This window comes from Ixodes scapularis, unplaced genomic scaffold (assembly GCF_016920785.2).
Source record: "Ixodes scapularis isolate PalLabHiFi unplaced genomic scaffold, ASM1692078v2 PGA_scaffold5__190_contigs__length_132052651, whole genome shotgun sequence".
NCBI lineage: Eukaryota > Metazoa > Arthropoda > Arachnida > Ixodida > Ixodidae > Ixodes > Ixodes scapularis.
Genome location: NW_024609880.1, coordinates 77695159 through 77701158, shown reverse-complemented (window position 1 = coordinate 77701158; position 6000 = coordinate 77695159).

Below are 6000 nucleotides of genomic sequence, written 5' to 3'. Positions count from 1 at the left end.
GGCAAACCATACCCGGACAAGTTTTTTTTTTTTACATTAAGACATTAAAATTTGGCTTGATTGTAACGTAATCGTTAATAAACAGCAAACAATGCAAAATTAAACTTGAGTAGGTGTAGCTTTATTTTTACAACAAAACAACAAGCTGTCTTCATTTGAACGGCAGGTTGCGCCACCTACCCACTGTACAAGGGTTGCGAGGCTTCTTACACATTGGAAAGCGCTTCCTTGCCCCCCCCCCCCCCCCACCCCTTCCTCCCCTCCTCCCCGGTTGGTACGCCCATGGCTGCGGCTGTACTGTACATTCGAACTGTACGCGAGCCCTAATAAAATTGTCCTTAGATCGCAAGGATCTTCTGTGGCGAAAGTAAAATCAAGAAAGGTTTCGGAACCTGGTAGATCCTTCGTCAGTCCAGCAAAGGAAGTAGGTAACTTCGTTTTCTTTCCACCGGTACAAAAATATTCCGAAAAAATTTTCGAGACAAAACTTGTGAAGTGAAAAACGTGTTCTAAATAAATATATCGCCTAATGGTTTGATGCAAGAGAACTAAAAAGGCTATAAACCTTATTATACAACTAAAATTGAAAATAATTTTTACAATTGGTATTTTGATTTTTGACCGTCTCAGTTGACGTAGCGTTTCAGCGATATCAGGGGCCCTAAAGTCGTCAAACACAAAGCTGGAGCCAAAGGTTCGCAGAGCGCGCCGACCGGACGCTGGCGACATAAGCGCCAAGTCATCACCTAACCAATCGGCGCGCTCCGTCAAGGCTTCGGCCTCAACTTTGTGTTTGACGAGTTCAGAGCCCCTGGGTGCAGATACTTTATTGAATGGAGTGCTCACGAGGACGCCGATAGATACCAGGGTAGCTAAACTCGTCAACAAAAATATTCTTTGTGTTATGACATAGTGGAGGGAGGAGCCGAAAGATTGCTGCGGAGTTTTCTTTTCTCACAAACCCGCAGATCCGTCTGTCTTCGTGACGTTTTTCGTTGAGGGGACGAAAAATCCCTACGCCTCCCTAGGCACCGAACAAGAGCAGCACTAGAGAGCGCGGTGACGACCGTGGCTCATACGTGTGACGTCACAACAAAGATTATCAGCTGCGACAGTCATGCTTGATGGTCTCTAAAAAGCACCATGGATGCTTGGGAATTGCATTTTAAAATCAACACCGTCGAAGTTGATAGTCTGGTATCGTTCTTATTTCCGCCGATAAAGCAAAATTTACTAAACAGCGTCCCTGCCGTTCTTTTGATTTATCGAATCTGGCCAAAGTGTAGCCCGACGTGGCTAGGTCACAACCAGCCGACTACCGTTGTCCACTTTCGGGCGAATTTCGCTTCCGGGCAGTTGTCCCTTCATCGGCGGGATAAAATCATTTTATAGTAGACATTCGAAGATCAGTCAGTTTGGGATTAAGTATGTTCATCAACGGAAATAAGGAAATAAAAGTAATGTCAGGTTGTCAATATTGGCGGTGATGCTTCAACAACGCAAGGAGACGAAACTTGACATCGTCGATTTGAACACGCACCATCAAATTTTTCGTTCACAACTGATAATCCTGACTCCATCGTCAAAGGTATCAACTATAAAATGACGTCACTGAACGCGCCCGCACACTATATACGTGCCCTGGCACGAGTCTTTCGCTTGAAAGTCTGTCATGGCCACTCTTGAGTTCATGGAACGCGAGCCGTTTTAATTCCAGAATCTCTTGAACCGTTATTTCGAATATTGCAGGCTGTGCTGTTGTTCCTCGTCATTGCTCATTGGAACACCTATAAGCAGGGTCGTCGAAACACGAGGATGGGGAAGGGGGGATTTAGCCCCCCCCCCCCCTCCCCCAGTTGCGTCGAAAGAGGGGGCAAGGGGCATAAGGGTGGAGGGGGGGGGGGGGGGGGGGTACCGCCCCAGCCCCGAACCACCATAGCATTTCAGAGAGTTATAATAAAATATTAGGGGAAAGGAATATCTCCCTTCTTCACCACCATCACCTCCTCTCTCTCTCTCTCTCCCGAACAATTTCTACGGCCCTTCTTGAGACTCATATTTGTTTGTGCGTGTGTGTGTGTGTGTCTGTGTATGTTGGTCGTACCTTAATTCTTTCTTTAGAGCGCAGCTCTTCGGCGCCCGTTTCCGGGTTTCGCGGCGTGGGCGTCGCCATCGGCGTAACCGGCCCGCTAAATTTAGCGCGAAATTGACGTCACATGGCCTCAACACCAATTCAATTCCCAGCTACGTGACTTCAACGCCAATTCACTTCTCCGCTAGATTGCCATGTGATGTCCTTTCACCTGCTAAATTTAGCGGAGAAACAGAATGGGAGGAAGAGGGGAGGAGAGAAAGAGGGGAGGAGGAGGGGCATACCCTCCTCTCCGTACCGTCCCTTATTCCTCCTCAAGAGTTGAGCTCTGATTTCGCATTACAAAGTTTGTAAACGTCTTTAATTTTTTTTTTATTTCCCTTTCTTCGGCTTTTTTTTTTATCCTTTGTTTTCCCTTATTTCTCAGACATTACCGACGTCTCTACACAAACCGCCTGTGGATGACCCCGGTGGCGTTGTTGACAGTGGCGGAAGATGAGCTCTATAAAGCCGCCCGCGTACACCGCGCACGGCTCCACAACATCACAAAGTTCAATCTTTGCCTCGATTCCGAAGCGAAGATTTTGGCCTCAATTGGGGTTGTGTGTGTGTTTATACAGCCTAGAACTTGGTCTGCCTCACAGGGGCGACGAGCCTCCCAGCTGTACCGGCTGTACCGCCAGTGCGGTACAGCCGCTAGCCTGGGGTCTTTAACGTGCACCACGCAGTAGTGATACACGACCGCACGCCAGTACGATGCTCATCCAGATCGAAACGGGCAGGGGTGGGGCTCGAACCCAGGATCCCTGGGTTCTGCAGCGCGAGCTTTCGCTCCACGTGCTCCGAGCTGGTGTGCGCTAGACCACTCGGCCACCGATTCCCCTATATTGGCCTCAAATAACTCCTTCCCAAAGTTGTGAAACGTCACTTTGTCGTCACCAATAACTTCCACTAGAGCCACTAAATAAGCTGCGCTTATTTAGTGGCTCTAGTGGAAGTTATTGGTGCCGCCATTTTGGCTCGTATGCAGAACAGACGCAACGGCCGATCGCCATGATTCAAAAGTGAGACTTCCTCAGCATTAGATTCTGTGTTAGGAAGGTCGTGTAATATTGCTTTGCTCTGTCGCGAACGGTTTAAACATTTGTGGAGGGCGGAAAAGCATTTCCTGTGATTTCAGATAAAGCTTCAGATAACTGGCAACCATGATTTTAAGCCACAATATGGCCAAGTGTCGTTACTCTGAAGCGTAGCTTATTTAGTGGCACTAACTTCCACAAACGACGATCTTGCGACGAGAAAGTTCAGAGTATTTACCGGCCGCCTAGGTACAATCTACGCATCATTGACTCTAACGCGGCGTAGGGATGTAGGGACACTCGGGCGAGACGTCATTCAGTGCAGCCGTTCAATCGGCTAGCACCACGGTGTTGCTCGCACGCGCTTCGATGGAGCTCGCTACGACTTTTTGATTTACGTTCTCGCTGGAATTTGAGCACCGAGAGAGCTTGGATGATTGACACCTCGCTCTGCTTGACGTCAGCGTCGCGAGAGTCCAATTAGTGCGTTTCGCAACTTTCGGACACAAAGTTGTGCTCGACGAGTTTAGCTACCCAGCAGTGCTTTCTTTCTCCCAGTCTCAGCTGAGACGCTGTTCTAGCAAACCGGCCCTAACAACGTCTTAACTTAGACTGTAAAAAAAAAAAAAAATGTTTCAATAACATTAAAAAAAGAAAAAAAAAAACTGGGGCAGTAAACGCCGGTGGTTATCAAGAGACACGTGCGTAAGGCAGCCTATATTTCGTACTGCTTTACTGCTCCACGGGAAAGTAGACACAATAGCGTTTCTTATTCTACTCTTTCTTTGTATGTGTGTGTTTATTGATTTAGCGTGGTCTTTGCGGTAAGTAGTAGTATTCCATAGCGGCCATAGCTGTGCGCGCGAATGCTGAGCGCGCATGGGCGTACCAACCGGGGGGGCAAGGGGGGCACTTGCCCCCCCAGTTCTCAGAGTGGGGGGGCAAGGCATGCGTCTTGCCCCCCCCCCCCCCCCCCCTGAAACGGCCGCCACTGGGCAGAGCAGACACAGGCCGGCGGCGCCCAAGGAATACCAAGGGCACTGCCCCCCGACCCGCGCGGGCATATTTTTAACGCGCAGGCGATACAAACCCTAGCAACGGTGCTCACGCACGCCGGATTGGCTGGTTTGTGGAGCCTTGCCCCACGAACAAGGCTACACGGTAACCTTACGGAATCCATCCGCGAGACATGGGCCGGACGGGCCGTCCAGACCAGGACGTAGGCCCTTACACAAAATAAAGTTTTGCTTGCTTGCTTGGAGATAGGCGCTGCCGCCGTCAACATAGGCAGCGGATGCAATGCGAGTTTCCGAAGAGGTAGCGTAACTTAGTGGTGAGATGTCTGCCTCATACGTGTCAGACCCGGGTTCTATTTATGGTGTGGGCCGGCTTACTTCTTTTTATTTTTTTCTCGAGCATTTTGTTTTGTCGAGGCATTTGGCGATATTTACATTTCTTTTTTACCATTAACACTAAAAAAACGAATGTTGTTGACGAAACATCGCTAAACTAAATCGTATCGACTCTATTTACGGAAGTGCATGGGGGGCAGCGGGGCTTGGGTTGCCGACCGGACGCCGCAAAGCGGCGTGTACGGGGGGTGGGGGGGGGGGGGGGGCTAGGTGGGTTAATAGATTTGTAATTAGCAGCCGCACACCGTCACTGCGAAGCGGCGTGAACGCAGGCGCGGGGGTGGGTTAACGCGCTTCGAGTGATACACGAGCAGCCCATCCGGCGTGAGCGTCGTTGTTAGGGGTTCTATCGCCTGCACCGTAAAAGGAGCAGTGTGTGCACCTCCTGTAGTGGGCAAGAATTCCTACATTGGAGAGAAGCGGGGACAAGCCCTTTCTTCAAATGCGTCAAGTCTCCTTGAGCTTCGGAATACAAAGAAACGCCACTATTCGGAGCTAATCCCACAGTTACTCGACCTCTCTTGCGTCGTGTCTGTTCGCTCCCCGCGCCTCGTAGCAGTGTTGTTGCAGTGGGGGGGGGGCTCGTTAAAATTTTGGGGTTTTTTGGACTATCTAAATCACTTTCTTCCTTCCCATCCCCCCCTTTTCTACTCCGCATGCTTCCCTTTCTGCAAATATCAGCTGACCTTCCGACCTCTGTTCTCTGTTGATAGGCAAAACAACCACTAAAATGAGAAAGTAATTTGTAATTTGAGTGGAAGTCACTCGGAAAAGTAGTTAAAGTAAACTACGAATTACTAGAATATAAATGTAATGTAAATGTAAAAGACTGGGAATTACCCTTCCCACCTTTCGGTCAGATGGAAGGCACCTTTGAGATAAGGACTGAATAAAGATAAGTTTTAAATACTCACTCGAAATAACACTGGTGTTTCTTTTAAATTTTAGAGTTGATGTTATCGGTTCCAGCGGACGAAGTAAGTTTTAGTTTATCAATCAATGTTATAATACCGGCGGAGTTAACGTTAATAGGATGCATGCGCTCGTAAAGCTCTTCAGGGAGAGTGGGGACGGAGTCCAAGCACTCGTTAGTAAACACTGATGAAAAATATTCGTTAAACACAGAACTATCATGGTCGACGTTGCACATCCGACCATTCCTAACTCTCCCCATCTTCCTAAACGTCCGTGTGTGTCCGAACACCAGAAACCGGAATTTTAAAGGTTAAAAACGGCACGCTGCGAATATGGAACGCGCACTTTCATCCTAAGCTGACGTCAAGTGACTCAAATCGGAAAACATGCATATTTACAATATTGTTATCTCTTCTGGTGAAGGCTCAGCAACCGTTGCATCCGTTTTCGCGCACGAAACGGCGACTACCAGAGAAAGTAAGAACGCAGTGATTGCCTTTAT